Source organism: Triturus cristatus, chromosome 5_1 (assembly GCF_964204655.1).
Source record: "Triturus cristatus chromosome 5_1, aTriCri1.1, whole genome shotgun sequence".
Classification (NCBI taxonomy): Eukaryota; Metazoa; Chordata; class Amphibia; order Caudata; family Salamandridae; genus Triturus; species Triturus cristatus.
Genome location: NC_140587.1, coordinates 781,206,681 through 781,230,334, shown reverse-complemented (window position 1 = coordinate 781,230,334; position 23,654 = coordinate 781,206,681). Strand labels below are relative to the sequence as shown.

Here is a 23,654-nt window from a genome sequence, read left to right as displayed (position 1 = left end):
AAAATAGCATTTAAATCAATATATATATCTGTGGCAGCGCTCCGTGCGCTTACCGTGCGCTTACGGTAAGCTTACCGTACGCGTACGGTGCCGTGCGCGATTCTGATTGGCTGTTAGATCTTAGTAAACATTCGAATCGGTCGAAACCAGGAAGTGTCGGCCGCCATTTTCTCTCTCGCACTCTGAGTGGGGGAGGAAAAACAAAGTTGGATAACATGAAAAGGGGCAGGCTAGACAGCTCCTAACCACCTAGCCTTGCTTAGGGTGTCCCAAAAGAACCCCCAAGGCCAAAAATTCATTTTTTTTTGTTTTTGAAAAAACGCCGAATGCGCTTACCGTACGCGTACGGTCAAAAGTAAATAAAAAAAAAATAATATCCAAATTCTCCCCCCCGTGTGCAAAAAGTGCCCGCAGGGCACCGTTTGTGCATGGCACATTGTTCACGAAAGAACATTTAATAGATAACCTTTCACAACGAAGTGCATAATATGTCCTCCGTGTGCGGACGGTGCGCGAAGCGCATCGTGCGTACATGGCCCACCCAGCGTAACGTGGGCACGCGGTGCGCGTAGTGCACCGCGTACCCACCGTGCGTGCACGGCACTAACTGCGTAAAGTGGGCGCGAAGCACACCGTGCGCGCACGGAACGAACTGCGTGAAGTGGGCGCGCACGCCACGAACGGCGTAAAGTAGCTTAGCATTTAAAAAAACGTACAAATTCACTGAAAAAACCATAGGTTTCACACACGTTATAGTTAGGAATTAGCATTTAAAAAACCTTGCAAATTCACTGAAAAAACCATAGGTTTCACACATGTTATAGTTAGCTGGACATTTCACTCGTGAAAAACCATTGAAATTCCCCCGTTATAGTTAGTGCAGGCAACTATAACTCACGCGACCGCAATCCTCTGCTGATGACATATGTGTCTTTATGAAAAAAAAATATTTGTAATATATGTATAGCTAAAATTTAATGGAAGAAGACATGGGCAAATAAGTGTCTAAATACAGTATTAGCATCAGCAGAGGATTGCGGTCGCGTGAGTTATAGTTGCCTGCACGAACTATAACGGGGGAATTTCAATGGTTTTTCACGAGTGAAATGTCCAGCTAACTATAACGTGTGAAACCTATGGTTTTTTCAGTGAATATATATATATATATACACACACACACACACACATACAATTCCGATGTAAACATTTAAAGCAAATGCCATTGCTTTGCAATCAAAGGTTGCTGGACAAATTAACGTGTGTGACTGACAAGGCACAATGTCCGTTTTAGGTTTCTGTCACCTCAATTCAGCAGCTGTCGTGGGGGAGGGGGAGACAGGACAAATAGACCTGGGCACCCACATGTGGGCCCGCTCTGAAGAAGCGGCCGTGTATAGTTACACTTCAGAGGAGTAGCACATCTGGTAATCCTCGTCTTTCCCTTAGTCTATCGTTTGGCAGAGAATCGTCAACCCCCACCCACGCCTTGGGCCTTGTCATAATGTTGTGTCTGCCTTGCACAAGAGATTGCCAGAGCGTCCGTGGTGGTGGACAGAGCGGAGAGCTGCACCTTTAAATTTCCTCGGCAGGCGAGATGGTGTCACGTGACTGCGCTGCTCCCACAGAGGAGCTGGGGGCTCGATTCTGCTAGGATGCCTGGCTGCAGATCCTGTGCTGTTGAAACCGCGGCTACAGCCTCGAAGCTCCCAGGTAAACACGGGCTCCTGCCTGACACCCTTAGCCTTTTGGACATTACGTGATCCTCGTATTGTCAGGCCAGGTAAGGGTAGTCTTAGTGGCCAACGGCGTTTTATTCCGTTAAACAGCTTATTCCCAAAACCCACCGCTCCGTCCTATGAGAGACAATCGAAGTCTTCCTTGCAAAATTTCCCTAACCGGCATCTCTCCCCGAGCTGTTGCTTTTTTCCCCTCAAACCGCGTCTCAAATGATTGGGTTTTATTTCTCTTTGCGCCGCTGTGCTGATCTTCCTGTGATACCGTGGCACCCACCTGTTGGCTGGCTCGGTGCCTCTACCTGGTTATCAGTTGTGATCAGGAACAAGCTTCTTGCGCCAACAAATCACCGGTGTCTGGTGCTCAGTCTAGTTTATTCAGTGAGCTAAAACTACAACTCCCAGCATTCATGTTTGTTAAAAGGAAGATGCTAGCTAGAACGGTTAGTGTGCTCAGAATTTAGTGTGGATGAATGGTGTGCAGAAAGGACGTAATATTTGGGGGTAACAGGCCGACACATTTAAGAAACACCAGGCAATACACAGGAAGACCCTACAACACACATCAGTGCACAGATGTCTTAGTCTGTGTGTTGTACTAACACAAACTGTTAGATTTACCCTGTCATTCTTCCGCTTCTCTGTAACCTCCATAATAGTCGTGCTGGTGACTCCCTGGTAGCATTTGCGACCGATTCCTGATGGTTTTTAAAATGGGTTTCTTTTGGCGTTTGTTGTCCGCTGGTTTGTGTTGTTATTTTTAATTGACGAGTATTCATTTAGTTGTGCTTGGCTAACGGTAGACCTATTTGTAGAAAATATGTTTCCGAAACCCCACTTGCTTTTTATGTCACTTGCTATCTTAGTGGTGTAATTTCGTCATCCTCAAAATGATGAAAGGCAGAGTATGTACTCAGGAGAGGTTTGAAAATGGATCCTCATTGGCAATATTGCCCTTCAAGAACTAGGTTTGCAAAGCTCCTGGAGTGTAGTTAAGTCGGATAAGCAGGGTATAGAAGGCGACCATTGTTAGAAAAGATGTATTTAATTATTCTGAAGTGTGAATAAACAAGAAGAGTGCCTACGAATGTTATATTAAGTTCCACACGTGACTGCTTAAGTACACTATTTACGTGTATTATTTCTTTTGCATCATATTTTGTACCTGTATTTTGTATGGTTTAATTCCTGCCACCTGAATTGTTCTCTCCGTTCAGTAGGATTGCTCAGCCTGTAGAGGGGACTTTGCTCAGCCAAAACGGGCACTGCCCCTGGACAGCCAGTGAGCTTGGGGCTTTTTCAAGGCCTAGAATGCCATATCATATGATAGGCGGGTGAAATATATGGTCATCGGCGCCCTGTACCTCGGTCAAGTTCTCGTTAGTCTTAAGCAATTTAGGTGAGAGGTGGGTTTCGTCCTGTCGTGTAGCAGGGGCGCCCCTAGAGTGGTCTGTATATAGCGAACACTGTTTTTGGCCAAAAGCTGTTATTTGTGGTGAGCACCTGATGGCACTACTGCTCAGCTATTTCCTATCGGCCAACGCCAAACCGGATGCACAAAGGGTTGGTTGAGTGTTGCGTGAACCGGAAGCAGCTACCCACGCCGGTTGGTCAAGTTGGTATTAGGTGGCTGGGTGTAGGTTTCTGGCGCCACTAAACTGCTCTCCCCTTCACCCTGGGGCACGGCTTAGCCCTTCACTCCCCTATAGTTGTTGCTGAGTTAAAAGTGGATGGGGTCAAGACTGTAAATACATCTTTGTTTTCAGCATAAACCATAACAGTAAAACATAACTGTAAAAACATTAATTATAGAAGACTGAAAATCATACACGACGTAGAAATGTTAAATAAGAGTGCCTTTAGCATCAGCGTGTGCCATGGATATATAATGCAGTAATAATCTCACAAGGTACATATACTGTTTGCATTGGATGGCTTCCGCGTCAGCTCTTCCTCAAAATACGTCACGAGCTAAGGAAGAGTATATTATATGATAATCCGTTCTACGGCAAAATATTAGTGCATGTTGTTATATGGAAGGATTTCAAATAACAGAACTAGTTACTTTTGTCGAGCACCCAAGTCTTTTTTTAGCAAAAAGGCATAAAAGTGCCTCGTAGTGTCTAGGATTAGAACCTCATGTTTTATGGAGTTATGGGCAAATGGCGGATTTATATAAATATTGTAACACAAAGTAATAATTTTAAGTAAAGACCGCCGCATTGAGTTTGGTCCGGATACGGGAAGACACATATGAAAATGGAGATTAATACAGGTCGATGCATCACTCCAAGAACTGAGAAGGCCTTGATAAAGTGAAACATGTAGGCAACTAGATAAAACAAATATATAACCATTCATTGTTTCAAATAATTTGGGATGGATGAAATACGAAAATATCATCAGAATAAACGCAATATTTAACTAAAAGTTCATTTAAACTTGCCTTCCTTTCTCGTGTGTGCTTATGATTACTGGAGAGAGTATATGTGTCCATCCGAAAGGGAGGTAGCCTGCTGTTGGCCTTTAGTGTTTCACTCTTTCTAGCTCCCTGAAAACCATGGCGCTTGAAGTCATCGGTCCTTCAGAATGGGGGAGGGCTTTGTGGACAAGTCAACGTGGCAAACACCTGTATCCAAGTCTGTTGGGCCTGAGCTTGAATGGTCTTTGGGGGTGTGGTCGCTGCTTCCTCACCCGTGTGTTTGTTGTCAAAAGCCTTGTTAACTGGGGGAGCCAGGGAAGGGCCGGCTCCCACCTCCAAGGGCATCTCACACAAAAGCAGGCAGGGGGGCAGGGGGACTGCAGAGTACTGCTTCCCAACGACACAAAAGGCAACGTGAAACTCAGTTTGGATTGAATTTGGCATCTGAAACTTTTACGGACAAGGTCTCAGTACCGCAGAATTTGCACTGGCACACAGACGTTTTAGCAACTATACATGTTTTTAACCATTTGATATATGTGAAGGTCTTATTTGAATTCTGACGAATTGTCCTGGAATAGAGGGGCATGTTATCCCTGTTCCAGATGCAGTATGTGTTTAGGCCCCTTTAGCATACCTTTTGTGTGTATGTAGAACATTCGATGGCTCGTTTGAATGACAGTCACTCGTGTACTGCCCAAAGCAGCATGTATGTCCCGCATGGCCCCTCCCCCAAGGAAAAAAAGATGCTTGCATCTTAGCATATAGGGAATTGTAATCTGATCAGCTCGCTGTGTGTGTGTTTCATTTAAATGCTAATGTCCCATGGGAATGCAAAAGATTTACCCGGGAGAGGGGGAGGGAATTGAATTCGAATCGTGTGGCTTCTGTTTGTGCGAGAGCTGTGTCTATAGAGGTAAACCTCGGATACATAGTACTTCGGGTGTGAAGCCGCATTGGAGTGGAAAGCCTGCCCTGTTTTAACCCTGGGTATGGTTAAAGGGCAGAGTGGCCGGTTCTGGTAATCTGTGGGCATAGGATTCAAAATGCCTTTACCAAGTGAATCAGTGGGGTTTTACATAACCCCTGCTTCGTAGTTGATGAATCGCCTCCACTGGCTATCACCTTGACACGTGTACAGCTCTATAGGCTGGCAAGTCTGTCATATGTTTTGAGAGATGTATGGGGTTGCGCGGCGCAGCCTATAGACGAGCATATATGCCGCGTGGTTGTGAGGGCTAACCCTGCCTAGGTTGGGCAGTAAGGATGGAGTAGGGAGCTCTCGAATCAATGACGAGGATTGTGCTTGCTGGTGTACGGGGGCCACCCTTCCATTTGTTGCAGAGTGCTGGAGAGACTTTTTTTTTCAGGGGAGCTTTGGGCGACTTAACATGTGGGACGATTCTCTTCTCACGCTACGAAGTCTCAAACCTGCTGAACATCTTGTGCCCTTTACATTTGCGGGTCTTGCTCCTTTTAGATGTGTCCTTCCCTATGTTCATTTGTTTGCGCCTCTTTAGCATTACGATAAGTTTTGGGTGGACTTGTAGGTCTGCCATTGTTCCGTGTATTTGACTGTTGTGTTGTGATAGTAGATACTGCTGAATCTTTTCAAATTGCGTCTTTAATAGACCCGAATGTGAACTGCTCGCTTAGCTTACAGGAAAACATGTGTATATACTTGTTCTAGGTGTGCCGACATTCGACAGGAATTAACAGAAACCGTGAAATATACAGTGAGTGGTTTAAAGCAAAATGTGTGATCCTCGGCGATATTTAGTGGAGGGCCCCCTTAATGCCCTTTGGCTGACCTCCTGTAACCCAAACGGGGCTGGCCCTAATGAGTGTCTCCTAAGGGGGTGCTTCATGGTAGGCTTTTGTACGCCCCTTTATATGGTGCGTGTGTGTCTAGGGGCTTTGTCACTTACACAGAGTACTTGCAACCGGATATGGTATTGGATGAGGCACATACAGGATATGACGATGTAGCGTCACGCGGACAGTGATGGCAGAAATGCACTGACGGGACTCCATACTCAGTTAGCCTCCAGCTTTGACCGGCCTAGCACTGTTTGCTCCACGACTCTTCACTTCACCTGGTCGTGGGGCGTGGGAGAAGAGACGCCTAGCGACCCTCTTACATACCAGCGTAGATTAACGTTTTGGGGGGATCTCTGCACTTCAAAGTGTTCTGGCAACCAAACCCTTTATAGTCGAGGCGCAAACACACAACACACGAATTATCTCACATGACTTGCTGTGAAGCAAAATCTATCTTCTCTCTGCAACGCCGTGGACTAACCAACCCTTCCCTCAAACCTTGAACTGTGGCAGTGACCTTTCTCAAGCGACCAGACCTGGTTTTATCCTCCTCACATTCTGGCTTCTCTTTCGACTATACAGGCCTGAAGTTTGAACACGAATTGACTGTGATGGGCTGGCCACTAAAGTCTTTTGTGGGCTAGGCGGGTGTGGGTGTCTCTGCTAGACTGTTTTATCATTTAAGTTGGGCATGCCGAATCGGTGACGTGTTCAGTATTTCCTCACAGCTTGTTGGAATGGGACCCAGAGTTGTATTAAAGACTGATGGGAGGATGTCACCTCTCACCAAGTGTACTGTCTGCTAGTCCATTGGTGCTCATTCTAGAACGGCGTGGACTCTGCCTGGACTTCAGCACATACTAATCTATTTTGGGGTGCTTTGGTGACACGTGGGATGACATAGCAGCACGGAGTCCTTTGTTATGATGTATGAGTAGTGTTGCATTTTCACTGGCGCCAAAATATGACATTCAAGATGGCTGCCATAACCACCACCAGTAAAAGCATCCTTCCGCAATTACCCGGTTTAGCGGCGGAGGAGTTCCTATGGTGGCTGGATCGTCATGTCCGTTTTATTGTTTATTTCCTTCTCTTTTATAAATCTCCCGAAATCTCACACTAGAGGTCTATGTATAGACGCATGTGCCACCACTGCCGCCCTTCCCCCACCACACACAACGATTCATCCCCCCCCCCCCCCCTTCACACACACCCGCTGATGCTTCAGTGATACTCGGGTAAATACGATTATATAAATAGGTTAAATGCAAATACGACCCTCTCTCCTTGACCCCCGTGACCTCCCTCTCGAGGTCTGCTCGGTGATGGACCAGTGATTGCCCCCGCACCTGCTACCCGGGAGAGGGGGCTCTTTGAGCCGCTGCTGTTAGCGTCACCTGTGCTGTCTTTGTGCTCTAGTGCTAAGAGGCCGGGCGCGTAGAAAGTGCCTCAAACCACCTTTCTTTTTAAAGAGCTATAGAATTAATTAAACCCCCCAGTTCCTGTTAAAGACATCTATTGCTGGCTCCCCACAAGGCTTCTTCGTTGCTCTGTTGTACCATTGTACACAAGCATCTCTGCGCGTGCCTGGTGATTCTTCTGACAAACACCAAACAGGCCACGTTCCGTGTTCATTATTCGGTTTCCTTTCATAGTGTTGTTTAATGAAGGACGCCTGATTCAATTGAACCTTTTTTCAATTTGTCATTTTTCTGGCTGGAGCGTGGGCAAAGATCATAAAAATACTAGTCTCTCCTTACACACTATATATTCGTCCTTCGTTTGTTGCAGTGTGAGGCTGCCACTTGTGTCACTCAGTGTTAAACTTAATGGCTCGTCTCTGATCGCAATCTCCGAGTTGTGCTTTTAGATTTTGGCCTGTTGGGTTTGTGTGACGCCGGTGTTGGCGGCACTCTTGGTTCCGATAGAGCACGCCCCTATTCTCCCCCCCCCTGTTCTTTCTTTCCTCCTTTACAAAAATACAATCTGCCAGCCCTGCAGGACACAGACTCGGCGGAGCCAGGTGGCCCTGCCCTTCAGGGGGGCTGGGAGCCCCAGTGCTTCCTGGCTGGGGGGGGGGGGGGGGGGGGCTGGTCACACTGCTGGAGTCTTCACGGGGAGCTTTTGATGTACGGTGGGAAAAAAAGTAGCAGCGGTTCTTACTAAAGTATTTATGGATACATATTCGTTTACACGTTTTAGGATGACGTGTGCTTTGATGGTAAGAAGGTGAAAGTTGTGGGTCTGTGCGATATTTCTACACGCCGTGGCGCAGCTGGACAGACTACATTGTGAGTTACGCCTGGGTTTTTCACCCTTATCCCAGAGAGCGTAATAACACTTACAGTATGTTTAGGTATTTTTCTTGGGGAGGTTTACTCGCGCACTTGGCCCTGGGGTGGGGCAGGATTGTCAGCCACGTTTCTGGGGTGGGCTGCAGTCACTGGGGCGTTAAGACCAGATTGGGCAGCCATGAAGACTCATGGGCCTATCGGACATCTCAGCAGCCACATCTGTGAGTCCCCCTCGGTGTTCTTCTATACATGAGCTTGGCAGCTCGTGGGTATGGCCTGGGGGCCCGTCTCTATCCCTTGCAGGGGGCGGGCCCACATGAGGATGCCTGACGCCATGACCCACCCATGCAAGGCCGCGGTGCCATTATACTCGCGCCTGCTACCCTGAGCACTGGGTTAGACATTTTTTTCAAGTGCTTATTTTCGTTTTACAGGGAGATGCGTGCGTGCAAGGACGCCGGCATAGCGCGTGGTAGGGCAACAGACTAGCCCTCACTCAGTGCTTAATTTGTGCCGGCACCTGCACTTAAATGTAAACACCGGCGCTTAAACAGTCTGCCACATTGTGACACTGTCGGTCTAATTTAGAGATGAGCACAACAGCAGTTGTTTATTCATACAATATACATGAAGAATGACTTGCCTGTCGCCCGAGCCATTCTTATAGCTTTGGTGCCCGGAATAGTCGGAATTGTCATACTTGTTGCAGTGTGGTGGTTAGTAATTGTGTTGGTACTGTCATTGGCAGTGCTGGTAGGTGCACAGTGTGGTGCCAGCTGCAGTGGCCTACTGACGAGGGCCCTGGCACTTTTGCTTATTACAAATTAAGCACTGGCCCTGAGAGAGGCAGTGGATGAGTGGTTGGCCCCTCGGAAGAGGGTGTCCCTGCCTTCTAGGTGACCTAACTGGTCAGCACTTTTGGTGCGCTGGGGTGGGGTGGGGGGGCTACTGATGGTGCATTGAGTGATTGGATCTATATGGTCATTGTTCAGTGTGGTCCTGTTAGACTCAATGTTGACTCCACTGGTGGCGCCCAGTCTCCTCGAGTGGGCAGGGTAGGGGGGCAGTGCATGCCCATCGGAGGCTTGTGAGCAGGCAAGGCATAAGGACCATTAAGATTGCTGGAAAAATCTAAACAGTGTAAATTGAACATATTTGTTTAAAGCCAGTCCTACTGGAATCTTAATATTGGGGCGCTGGAGGAGGGGGATCCAGATACTGCGCGGTGTAGTAAATGTACGTAGCTCATCTACACTGGTGGAACACAATCGAGGAAGCATTGGAACAGCCAATAGATAGGCCGAGCTTTAGTGTGGCAGCCGTCATCAGAAGGCCTAAGACCAAAACTGGCTGAGACCAGCTGGCGTGTGATCACAGGCTTGCACACTCACTGCTTCTCACATTAACGCCTGTCCTCCTGTTAGCTTTACCGGCGACAGGGAGCAAAACTAGCAAAAAACGATGCCTTTTCCTATTCAGCGCACAGAGAAGATTTAATGTGAGAGACAGCGCGCAATGATCGAGTGCACTTTTCAGATGTAAAATAATCCCTCGTACCGGCCAAAGCTTTCACGAAGGCGGAATGATACTTTAGTAGCATGTGGTGCAAGGGCTAAAGCTCCCTCAATTTATAGTTAGTAACAATAACGATGCCAAGAGGCCAGATCTAAACTTCGGGTGAGATTATTAGGGGGCTGGTGGTAATGAAAAGGTCATGCCGGAGCCTTATTTGGGGGTGGGGTGGTAACTGGCTTACCAGCAGACCCTATCGCCCCTCACGCAGTGACCACGGGTGCGTTTGCCCCCGCGGAGTGTGAGCTGCCGCGCGTGATGGGATAATTAACCCCTTTGAAAGGGCCCTGGCTGACACTCGAGCACGCGCAGCCCCGGGCACGACACGCGCTTTGTTGTCACGACCCACGGTCCCTGCTTGCAAACACATGTGCCTAATGACCACTTGCGTGTAACAAGCCCCACTGGTTTTGTCCAGTCGTAACTGGCTCTACGTCCACTTACTTTCCCTAAGGATAATCGCCAGGCTGCAAACATCAGTCGCACTGGCCCGTTTGTATGTGATGACCGCGACCCTTCACAGCGCGCCGAAGCCACAGGCAGCGCTATAAGTTCATAGTCAGTCAGGAGTCTCTCGGACACAAATACTTTACCGAGCTAGTAGGTCTAGAAAAGGGCGATTTGCATTCCGTAGGAGCGAAGAGGGATCTCCAGCCGTGCTGTCTCTCAGTATAGGCTCTCACAGCAGCCTCGAACGGTGGGAGAGAACGAAGAAACGAATAGGAAACTCATTTTTCGGCGGCTTACTTGGTGGTTTCGCCAAGCTGCCTAAATGCCTACGTTTTGCTCAGACCCAGAGATGAAGCATAAACAAGGCCCCGGTGTCCTGAAAGATTCAAACTAAATTGCACCTTGTTCCGAACCCTTATTTTTTTCCAATCCCTTAGTTACAGAAAGAAATGCCTCTTTTCTCGAGTTCAGAGCTCTAATCGAGAGGGCGGCCGTCTGCCTTCAGCAAGTCCATTTCCTGGGGACCCTCCCTTAACACGACCTCGTTAAATAACGCCCTGCGCCTCCCTGGCGATAATCACACTGCTGGTGACATCATATAAAGTTAGCGGGCTGGCCAAGCGCACCACACGCTTGCAGACTCCGAATTGGCTTCTTTTCTTAAAGCAAATGGCCATGAATTGCCGAATGCAACGACGCGGTTAGTGTCGAGAGAGATAACACACTAGCGTGCTTGTTTGACTTGTTTATGTTAATGATAACCAAGAAATGCCTTTACCTCGTTCTCTGGTCTCCCACTAGAGAAAGCTCAATGCCAATCCCGTATTTGTCACATCATGAACAGGCATGGCAACGCCAACAGTCCTGCCTGTCTTCCCACGTACTAGAACATTAACTCCTAAGGTGGTGGGGGTTTTCCACCCCCTGCTGAGCACTTGTATTGATGTTTGGACTCTTCACACGTAGTCCTTCCTAACTGTTTTTCCACAGAAGACACCCATGGCGTCCCTTTTCCCACATTTTGGGGATTCTAAAGGTACCCAGGGGGTGTGGATTCCCCGGGAGGAAATCTAGTAAATAGCCAAAATATCGCCAACTGTAGGTTTTTTGCTTGGTAAAATGTAGAAAACCGTTGTAGTGTGAGAAAGTGTATGTTTTTTTTGCTTTCTAAAATGGCAGGAAGAAAGAATATGCCGTGTTAAGATCACCATCTTCCCACCATTAAGGAGCAAGCAGAATTATAAGAGAGAACCAATATTTGTTCAAATAAAAAAATAAGTAGAAATTAGTGACCATGTTTTCATCTGTAATTTTTTTTGCCCAGATTGACAATTTAGAAAAGTAAAAATCCAGAGTCAACAGCTGATTTGTATCTTTTAATGATTTTTCATTCTGTACAGACCAGGCGGTAATTTATATGGTAAAATGTAATAAATAAAACATGGGTATGTATCTCATTCATAATTACAAATGTTACAAAATTCTGATAAAAAATCGAACCCACTAGTGTGACTTGTCCTAGTGCCTGCAACACAACCCCCCCTCCCCCCACCCTAATGCAATGTGGCTACATCAACATTACTGTGGAGTTTCTATTCAATGCTGTAGAACTCAGTGATGTCATTAGAATGACATCACTGAGAGACTCTGTGAATGCTGCCAGTTGATGAAGCTGGAGGTTGCTCTATGGATGTGTACTTATCATCTTGAGAAATAAAGTACTTAAACTACTAACCACTGTCCCTGTGGTTACTACAATTACCTTGCCAAAGAAAGGACCTGTTGACCATTGGGCTAGCTGCAGTATTTAGGCCCAGACTGGGCCACCATGCATGGAAACTTGCCAAACCCAGACATTTCTGAAAACTAGACACCCGGGGGGAGGCTGTACACAAGCTTTTCATACCCACAATAGCATGCAAATCTCAACCCGTGCCTAAAATCATGCATTTTCCTCACATTTTAGTGACAGAAATTTATAATCAGTGGCGATCCACTAAATTCTTACTTCCTTTGCTGCATTTACACTCGTACTGTGTACAAAGCTAGTAGATCTGACACACCACGTACATCTTGGTGCAGTAACCTGTTTTTTTCCTTGGAATGTACTACCTGAACAGCAGTCGCCCTTTGCACAAGGTCAACAATTTGTCAACTGCTATAATCTTTCCAGGATTAAAAATCGCTGGAAACTTTGCAGACAAATGTACCAAGATAGTCCAAGCTTCGAACAACCTGTCATGGTCTGAGTGGCCCTGGGTAAGTGCTGTAGAATTATCGTTGAAAATCAACATATACTGAACAATCAATAACCTGTCCAGTGGGACTGTGTGGTTGGTTTGCACACTATTGCCATTTTCAGCTTTAGGCCCAGAATCGTTTTAACGCCCCAAGTGAAGTGGGAGCCCACAGGTGTACCCTAGGGTGAAGCTCCAGAGTTCTTCCATGCTTTCTCAGAAACTGTTCTGCACATAGATGTGTTTGATGCACAATTTCTTGAGAAATTCTGAATCCAGAGAAAGCTGGAAGCTGTCAAAAGCCCCAAAAAACAATTACTATTTACTTCACGTCCAGTATTTGTAGTGAATGGGGGTATGTGTGGCTGAACTAAATTAGAATGCTGCCAAGTGAGCACTCTGCCTGTGCTCTGTGCAGTACCTGCCTGCATTCTGGATTAAGCTACCCTGTCACTGGCTCTCCGCTGAACAGATTGTGCTTGCAAAGGGATATCATGCCTGCCATTGGCATGTGCCTTGGAATCCTTGGGAGACAAGTCCTAATCGGAAGGAACTCTAACTGAAAAATCACTTCCAGGTTCTGCTCCCTCAGATGATGCCTCGGTATCAGACTGCCTTAGAGCTGCCTTTCATTGTTTGAGTTGGAGCCTGTTGTCCAATGAGACGCCATTTGTGTTTTCTAGCCAAAACTTTCTGGCCTAGGTAGAATGCTGAGGTACTCGTATAAATAAATGCTATGTGTGAACTGAAAGTATGCAGTGCAATGATGTGAGAGCATAGGGTAGTGTGAAACATTCCTAAAAGAAAATAGCACTTATCTGACTATGCTGTGATGCAAATAACATCTCCAAGGAAACTAGAGAGAAAGAACAAATAAATTACTTCCAGTTCCAACACACCGAATAAGGCAAAGGCATATATTAGTCATCCCACGTGCAGTAGAAACTTCTTTGTCGGACAACATGCTCCTTGTGAAAGAGCAAAAAACTGGCGACTCACAGCGAAGTTAGCCATGTGCACCACATGCCCCTCTTGTTCAGCCAACACAGCACATGGCAGTGTGTCATTCCACTTAAGCAACTAAACAGTTATTGTGCCATTCACATTTTGCTTCTACGCAGAGTACAGCTCTTTCATTGAGCCCCTCAGACAGGCAGCCTCTTGGTTCTACAATGCTCAGAGATGTGGACAGGAATGCCGAGCCACTCTGAATCAAAACAATGAACTGTTCAATATTTGATTACCCAAGAACAACAAGAAAGACAGCACAGGGTATAAGGAGCACAACAAATGGGAATGTGGACTCCAAGAAGACACAGTAAGGAATGAACGGTAGACCGCACACAAAGGGTAAAGAAAGCATGGATAAATCAATGCAACAAATGTTGGCCCACGTACACTATTACAATCCAAATTAATTTGACTGTTCAACTTTAACGAACACCCCAAAATTATGCTTAAGTAAAAAATGGGAAAGCATGACGTGACTCTGGTGTCTGGCAGTAACCATTTGAAACTAATTAAGGGAAATGCTCTTGGCATTGGACCATTTTCTGTAGGTTGCGGTCTGGACCTTGAGTCTGGTAGAACTTGGTTGACTCCTTGTTAAAGTTAGAGGCTGTCTAAACATGGGAATCATTGTAGTTCTGGTACTTGGCAGTCCTGAGTCCTTAGGGAGTTTCTTTATGTAGTGAAGGGAGTTGAAAAGTTGGGTACGGCCCAGGTATGTCTTTTTATTAAGCCTGGATTGATCAGCATACTAAACTGGCCTCCCATCCCATCTACGAGCTCTGGATCCAGATCCGTTGTTGTTGGAGCCTGATTGCTTTACTTGTGCACAGTCGGCTCGTCCGGATAGCCTCCCCTCACCAAATCCCTGGTATGGCTTGGCAGCATTTCTGTGGTTTCCAGGCTCAAGACGGAAGGGGACACATGCTTATGGCATGCAAAGCGCTGTCCAGGTTGTTCTGGTGAAGGGAGGATTCCCACATTAACCAAACAGTTACTCATTGGTGCTTAGGAGCAGGTTTACAAGACAGCATTTGCTTCCTTGGATCATTGGAAGCTCAGCTCTTGTAGGCTTTGCTTCTGTTGCTATACCTCTGCACTGTCTCTGGTAAAAGGCCTCTAGAGGACTTCAAGGTGCTCTGTACAGCTCCTCCGGACGCTTTCAACCACACTGGGGTACTTTCTATTGCACAAAATCTTCCATGCAGCAGGTGACAGACAGGAGTATGGCCAAAGGCAGAACTTCAGGCTAAGTCCCAGATTTATGAGTGGAGGAGGAAATTGACTTTGGTATTCAAAGATCCTTGGGGTCCTCATTACAGGTTTTGTTGTGTAGCTGTTCAAGGTGCTGGAGCGAAGCTCCAGCATGTAGCCTACATGCGTGGTTGGTAAACAAGCAGCTTACCGCCAACCAGATTGAATGCAATATTTAGAGCACCAATCATTCAGGCTGGATCTTTGCATGCTTTCTCTCACAGTAGAGGACAGAAAGCTGCTGGGACAAGAATTGCCTTCTGTATTCCAGATCCAAATTATGCATTTTGAAAAACTTATCCATTTCAGAAGTTTCCCATGTCTCTGCAGTTCAGGTTTTAGATGTTCCTATTACACTTTCTTGGAGAGGCTGCCTGTGGCTGAGCAGTTTGTTGACTGCCACCAGACAGGGGAGCAAGTAAGAAGAATGAGAGAGAAATGGACACCGGGCACACTGGAATAGAGCAACATCCATAGCCCAGGAGCCATCGTCACAGTCTGGCTCACAAGAAACCCATGACAGATGTGCCTTGTGGAGAAGGAAGCTATCTTCTCTGCTGTAGACATCTACCATCTTTACTGGACAGAAAAGGCCTCCTGAAAATTAATGATGGGAGACGGCAACCAGGGACAAAGATAAATTCAAGTAGACATCACAAATACTGCCTCCACTTATTTTTTTTCATAGGTATAACCCACTTTCTTTGAACTGTATCTTGTTTCATGAATCAGACATATTCTAAGAGATTTTCTTAAATCATACATTTATTTTATAATTTTTCTTTTTAATACACATAATACAAAATTCAAATGCACTGTTAGCAGTATATCCAATCGAAAATATATACATTTGCATGCAATTATGATGGGGCTCCCTGATCACGCCACAATCATCTATAAATCATACCCGTATATCAACATATCCAGCCAGTACCGCAACAGACAAGATACATTAGTGGACACCATTTGCAAGATTACAAGCAGTGGTTACCTTGGTTTTCCAGGCATGGTTGTCAGCAGTAACTTAATAAAGGCTTTGTCAATGTAGAATGCTTCTGTGTGAGTAATACGCAACAGCCATAGCAGTATTGCCCCTTGCATCAAGTTAATAATATTAGTAATAATTCTTTCCAACACCACATGGTTTATTATTCAAATATCAGCTTTAAATATATTTAGGAAATTCAGCCATTTTGTCTCCAAATGTCAGTTTACAACTTCTGAAAATAAACACATTTTTATCTTGAATACATGCTTTTAATTTTGGCACACATACATTAATTCAACAAAGCAAAAGCTTCTAGTTTGGTAGGCTAGGTTGCACACAGGAGGGCTACTTATTGGTACCTGAAGAGCTAACAGTTGCTCACGAGCTACACGTTGGAGAAACCTGCTATAGACTCTTTGTGTCATTGGCGGTTTTGGATGTTCTAAAGTCTCCTCAGCTAGAGCACAAGAGAGACAGGAGATGAGTTTCCGTTTCTTGAGTCAAATCTTTCTTTCATCTGGCATCATGGTCTTGCACCCATTAGTCACAGAGGAACGGACATCAAATATCAAAAGATTAGGAGGTTCAAAGTCTATATTGTCAGCTAGAGATAGACCATACATCCTGAGGGAGAGGGAAAGATTGTTAAACCTCCCTGTCCATCTTTACTAGTGCTGCTGGACTTTGGGGATGCAGAGCAATATTACCTCTGAAGTATACCTACATTGTACCACCAAAAATGATAATCACTGCTACCAGCTAGTAAGCTGGCATTCTTCAGAAAGCCTGTGAAGGGAAGATAACCCCTTGAGGACAATAGGGTGGGACCACATTTATGGTTCCACATGCCCACTTCTCTGCAGCAGCTTTCAGCTCTGCAGAGAAGCAGTAGAGTTGATGTATGATGGTTATTTAGATCCAGGGTGACGGGGCATGCCATATCAAAAACATAGTGGCTCTTCCAGGACCAACAAGTAAAGAAATTGGGAGGATAAGACAATTGCAGCTAACAACTGCGGACGTTAAGCCATATATATATATGCGCTTGTCTGTGGGGGGCTGTCAACAGATGTCTCTGTCCCCACCTGTGCCTTTAAAGATATTACGTTTTATTTGTTTAAGTGTTTTACCTAAGCTGCACATACAGTAGTAAGATGCTAAGTTTATACTACCGTCATGTGAAGAGGTGTTACTTGCACTTGCAGGTGGATTTGCATGCATTGTGTGACCTCTCAGTAGTTTTGCAGTGATTACCTTGCCCCATCACATCCTAATTAAACAAGCATTATCAATGCAATAGGTCTCATTCATTCAAGATTGGGCTATTGGCATTGTAAATGACAATGCCTTTTATGTTTTGGGTTTCAAAACCTAAATGAAACGCATTGTCGTTTACAATACTAATTGCTTAAACTCTTGCAAATGCAATACCTATTGCTTTGCAATAAAGGGCCTTCTCGACCACTTGTTAGAGTGTACATTTCAGAGGAAGAGGCTGGCCTGCGACATCTTCAAAGTAGTGATAAAAAGTACACTAAAGAAGATGTGTAAGTGTTGTAAATTACACAGACAAAGTCTGAAGTGAGTTACATATGATCCGAGCTATAAACACTAACAAAGCGCTCCAACACCTTTCCCTCTGAGATTACACTGTCGCGGCTCCGGTGGAAGAGCGTGAGGCGGGGCTATTTCCTACCCTCTCCGTGATTTGAGTGTGCAGTGTGGATTTGCGTAATGTCATTGCTATCTTTGGCCTAATAAAACACTCCAGCTGTAGTAGGGCCCTGGCTTCACCACCTGGTGCACAATGGGCTATTATGGCAGGCATGGAGGGAGGGAGGGAGTGATGGTCTCCGCTGCAGCTCTGGCCACGTACAGTGCCCTTGCACTAGTGAGCGAGAGGCGCTGAGGTGGTGGTATTGGTGGTGGTATTGGTAATGGTGGGGGCATTGGTGGCGGTATTGGTGGTGGCGGTATTGGTTGTGAAGGTATTCGATTGGTGGTGGTATGGGTGGTGGTGGTGTTATTGGTGGTGGTGGTGGTGTTAGTAAAACAGGCTTTTGAAAATAATCCGTCAGGTGGCTTTAGTGCAGATGACATGTAACACAGATGTGCTGTCGTCAGCTTCAGCCCATTAGCACACCATTATGTGCTACCTGGAATTCACATGACTTAATTCACTAATCCTTTCTAAATCCATTTTACTTGGGGGGTTGAAACAGACACAAGATAATGCCGGGTTAAAGTGATTGAAAGCAGGCACCCGTGTTACGGGCAGCCCTACTGCTTAAAAAAACACAGTCGGTTTCAGCTGAAACAGCGCTTGTCCGGCCTGCAGTAACAGATGCTCTATAAAGTAAATAGTGCTTACAGATTAAATAACAGGTCCCGTGGAACAACAGATTTAAAGGGGCCAGTCGCCATGGGAGGGTAAAAATGAAGACCAGGCCGTACTAAGGCGGGGCTAACAAGCCTATTAACGAATCCGAAGGCAGCATTTACGAAAGACAATGACACAAGCCATTGAAAAATATGGGAGGAGAGTGGGCGCGGCTTCTCTCCCATACTCGACTACAGCAGTCTCGCAGAGCGAGCAGTGCATGCGCGCTGCCACTAGGCTCGACCTAAAAAACCTTTATAGAAGATTAAAGAGGAAAATAACAAAGGCATTGCCAAAGCCAATAGATCCGAATTGCTTTTGAGTTGCAACCAAAATAATTAAAAACTAATGCTGAAGTGAAAAAAATGCATTTTGTATGGAGTTCATCTATGAGATAAAGAATATAATGTCATGATTAAGTGTACTTTCTGTATCTAAAAAAGGTCTCTCACGCATTGCATTGTTTGCACTCCATTGGAGGCAGAATGACGTACTAAAAAGCCAATAAAATAAGGCAAGCGAGAAATACTTTCTGATTAGAGTCAAAGCCAGCTCTGTTTTTAGGTCTCGCTTACCAGACCACACAAGCTGCCTGTTTGTGAAAAGACCTATTGTTATTTTACAGTGGCTTAGAGACTGTCCATTGCTTAGCATTGGTTGGCTTTATTGTTGCTCTCATTTGCTTGCTTCTTATTTGTTAGCTAGTGTGGGCTTTTCTTCCTCTTGTTGTGTTTGGTCCTCTGCAGGCTCATGGCCTTATTACTTGTGTCCTTCTACTGCTTGCATCTTGGGCACTACATCTTTTTTTTTTTTTTTGCTTAAGCACTGCATGAAATTGCATGTTTTTCCCTTGTGCACTTCTCTCCCCCCGCCATGCTCTGTGTTGCTCTCTTGCCTGTGTGCTTCTGTACTCATCCGCTCTGTGTTGCATCAACCCTAATGTGCTTTTCAACTGCCTGCATTGGTTTCTCACCTGTGTGCTCCTCCCCCCCCCCCCCCCCCTTCAGGTCCGTGTTGCTCTATCTCTCACCCTTATGCTTTTCTCCCATGTGCCATGTTGCCCCCCCCCCCCCTTTTCAAGTTGCCTTGTTTTTTAGGTCGAGCTTGAGCCAGCGCGCATGAACTGCTCTGTGAGGCTTCTTGTAAGCAATATAAACTACTCTGTGTGGGTTTGACTCCTCCCACACATGGGATTGGCATTTGCATGTGTCTTTCAGTAATGAAAGCATGCCAATGGCAAAAGGTGGGTGCATGGGCCACCTTCTTTTTTAATGTTCGCTTCCACGGCGTTTTGCTCTCGGGAGCGAGCAGAGACGCGCAGGCTGGCAGCTGCATTCCTCGTGGGTCAGGTTACCGTGATTTCTCTTTCGCTTATTAATGTTTTACGATAATGACCTCGGCGCACGCTTAGAGAGCTTGCATTTTCCACTAAAGTCAAAGTATTTGTGTTGATTATTAGGTGCTGCTGTCGAGCACCAGAAACCACCAGCTCATATTTAGCACTGCACTTTCCCTATGTTTAAAACCACTACATAATATAGAGCATGGCAACCTACATTCAATATTGGTTTCACTATTAAAACACGGCGCACAACCTGTGTAAATATGAAGGGAATGTTACTGTAAAGGACAAAACTTTCGGCTCCAGTCGTACTCCCAATGCTTGATTTGTAACCTTACAACTGCCGGGGCCTTTTATTAGGCAGCAGCTTCAGACAACATGCTTCTTTTTTTTGCCCGCCTAACGGGCAGCACACAACTTGTGTTAATGGGAAGTGAATGTGCTTTCAAGGACAAAACTTCCAACTGTACGAGCTTGGAAACCAGGTTCCATTCTCAAATGTTGCTCAATGGGGTGTGCTTTTGGACAAAGCATTTAATTTCCCTACACGCAGTAAAAATACAGGTGTCCTGAACTGCAGATAAAGTATTTCTGTTGAAGTTCCCTAATGAGAGACCTATTGGCTATGCCAATGCTTGTTTGTTTTGCTTCTGCCCCTCCACCCTCCGTGTTGCTTCTGCCCCCTCCACCCTCCGTGTTGCTTCTGCCCCCTCCACCCTCCGTGTTGCTTCTGCCCCCTCCACCCTCCGTGTTGCTTCTGCCCCTACTCTTCATGTTGCTTCTGCCTTTCTTCCCCCCAGCCTCTGCGTTGCTTCTACCTTCCCCCAATCCTCTGTGTTCCTTCTGCCCTCTGCCTCTGTTGCTTCCCATTACCAGCGCCCTCTCTGTTAATCCTCCCCTCATCTGCTTTAAAAAAAAAAAAGTGTTGGCCCAATTATTTTTTTAGGTCTCTCCTATTCTACCCCGCAGGGATGGATAGGCGAGATTATAGTAAGCAGTCCGAAAAGTCTACCTAGCTGCGGATCGCGTACAGTTCATGTGAACACAATCATGCGCATTGTCAACAACTGCCACAACCACGCGCATTCTTTACAGCTTCCATTTTCTACCAGACACTTCGTGCGCGCGTGCCGCGCTCTCCCTCTGTTGCCACACGCATTCAGCTCACCAGGCTGCACACCCCCTCACTCTCCATATGGTCGCACGCCTTTTCTTCGATCTCCGCCGTGCCTTCTCACAGGCTCCTCTCCGCCTACTCGTCTCTCCCCTTCTGTGTAGTTCCGCCCCGCCTTCTTTCTCGCATTTTTTTCTGATTTTCGGCTTTGTGCGACTGACTACTTGACCTCGTGCCTCTGAGTTTTGCATGCGTCTATTATATTTATTTACTTTGAATGTTTTTTTTATTTAACTTTACGCACCCAAACACGTTCATTGTTTCCTTTCCTTCTTACATTCTTATGCGAAAAAAAAAAATCGCTCTCTCCACAAACAGCACTTTTATCCTGTCTCGCCTCTCTGTGTTTTGCTGTCTGCCCTCGTCTTCAATAGTTTCCAGCCTGTGTTCTGCTTTACGCACCCAAACACGTATGCTTTTGTCTGAGTTTCCTGCTTACATTCTCATGCAAAACAAACAAAAAATCACTCTCTCTACAAACAGCACTTTTATCCTTTTATTCTGTTTTGCCTCACACAATGCCCTACACACATTAGACCACACAAAATGCCACCTCACACACTACCCTACACACATTAGACCCCACAAAATGCCAACTCGCACACTGCCCTACACACATTAGCCCCCTCACACTCTGCACCCCCTCACCCTCAAATAAATAAGAATACAGTTTACTTCCAAGGCACTGAAGTCAATTATGTGAGCCACTGTCAGATTTTTTTTTTTTTTCAATACTAATGCAGCCTTTAAAGAAAATAGAAATACAGTTTACTGACAAGTCACTAACCAACACTGCCCCCATCTCACACAGACCACACACAATGCCCTCTCACACAGACCACACACACTGCCCCCTCTCACACAGACCACAAACACTGCCCCCTCACACATACCACTCACACTTACCCCGCCACACAGACCACACACACTGCCCCCTCGCACAGACCACACACACTGCCCCCTCACACAGACCACACACACTGCCCCCCTCACATAGACTACACACACTGCCCCCCTCTCACACACTGACCCCTTGACACACTGCCCCCACATACACTGCTCTCACACATTACCCACTCACAGTACTTTAGGTCACACACACTGCACCCTTACACCCCGCACACACCCCACACCCTTACACACTTGCACTGTGCCCTCATACTATTCCCCCTCACACACTGCCCTCTTACACACTGCCCCCTAGTTCGTACGATGTCAGTAGGTGCCTTTTCTACATTTTAACAAAAACGTTACAGGATCAAAGCGTTTCTAAACCGCATCAGTAGATTTTTGGTTTTTTTCATCGGTTAATGTCTATTGGTGCTAGGTGTTTTGTGCTTAAATTAGAATTATTGTTTAACTTTATTTAACAAATGAACAAAGTTCACGTGGATGTTGCGGTCTGAAAATGTTGTGGCGCGCGCGCGCCGCGCTCTCCCTCTGTTGCCACACGCATTCAGCTCACCAGGCTGCACACACCCTCACTCTCCATATGGTCGCAAACCTTTTCTTTGATCTCCGCAGCGCGTTCTCACAGGCTCCTCTCCGCCCACACGTCTCTCCTCTTCCGTGTAGTTCCGCCCCGCCTTCTCTTTCTCGCAACTTTTCCGGAATCTCGGCTCTGTGTGACTTACTACTTGACCTCCTGCCTCTGTGCTTTGCATTCATCTCTTATATTTATTTACTTTTGAATGTGTGTTTCATTATTTTACTTTATGCACCCAAACATCGTATGCTTTTGTATGACTTTCATTCTTTGTTTTCCTGCTTACATTCTGATGAAGATCACTCTCTCCACTAACAGCACTTTTATTCTGTTGCGCCTCTCTGTGTCTTGAGGTCTGCCCTCGCAAGTCGCCTGCAACTGGTCCTTCACATACACTGGCCCCTCGCACACAGACCACAAACACTTTCTAAAAGGCATCAGTAGATTTTTGTTTTTTTTTCGTCGGTTAATGTCTATTGGTGCTAGGTGTTTTGTGCTTAAATTAGAATTATTGTATAACTTTAGTTAACAAATAAACAAAGTTCACACTGACCCCCTCTCACACAGACCACAAATACTGCCCACTCTCACACAGACCACACATCTATCTAACTATCTATCTATCGCCCACACTCTATCGCCAACGCTCTATCTATCGATCGCCCTGTAGCTATCTATCACCATCACTCTAAATACTTATCTATCTATCACACAAAATCTATCTATCTATCGCACTCACTCGATCTATCTATTGCCCTCACTCTATCTATCGCACTCCCTCTCTATCTAGATATCAACCTCACTCTATCTATCGCCCTCTATCTATCCATCTCCCTCCCTCTATCTATCGCCCTCTATCTATCTCCCTCACTCTATCTATCGCCCTCTATCTATCTATCTATCTATCTCCCTCCCTCTATCTATCTATCGCCCTCTATCTATCTATCTCCCTCACTCTATCTATCTCCCTCCCTCTATCTATCTATCGCCCTCCCTCTATCTATCTATCGCCCTCCCTCTATCTATCTATCGCACTCACTCTATCGCATCACCACAGCATCACTCAGCACCAGCACAGCATCACTCAGGGGCACAACAACATCACAATGCGCTACCACAGCATCACTGAATGCCACAGCATCACTCGTCGCCACCACAGCATCACTCAGCGCCACCACAGCATCAATCTGTGCAACCATTCAACAACAACTGGTTCAAATATGTTCTCTCAATGTTTCAAGCTTTATTACAAATGTTACAAAAAGTTGTTAATATTTCTCTTTTGTTCTTGGATTTTCGTCACAATAAAATACACTAAACATAATCTTCACAAAAGATATTTACAAAAGTTTAAGCTATTGCCATTAATAGATTACAATAACTTTTATTTAAGTATTATTTAAAAAAATTAAAAGCCATTGTTATTTGTAATATCAATACGACTAAGTCACGTAAATACAACACATATTGCCTTACAAATGCTACAGGTGTCA

General features: G+C 45.7%; 1 protein-coding gene and 1 long non-coding RNA gene across 3 annotated transcripts in view; one reads left to right on the top strand and one right to left on the bottom strand.

Moving 5' to 3' along the window:
* Positions 1–4,306, bottom strand: part of LOC146831472 (uncharacterized) — a 123,872-nt gene extending 119,566 nt beyond the window's left edge. The window contains exon 1 of the long non-coding RNA XR_014961582.1: positions 4,180–4,306. This is a non-coding gene — a long non-coding RNA (uncharacterized LOC146831472). The remainder of the gene's footprint in view (positions 1–4,179) is intronic.
* Positions 1,574–23,654, top strand: part of GREB1L (GREB1 like retinoic acid receptor coactivator) — a 492,334-nt gene continuing 470,253 nt past the window's right edge. For both annotated transcript variants that reach the window (XM_085605794.1, XM_085605790.1), the window contains exon 1: positions 1,574–1,710. The gene's annotated coding sequence lies outside the window, so the exon portion shown is untranslated. The remainder of the gene's footprint in view (positions 1,711–23,654) is intronic.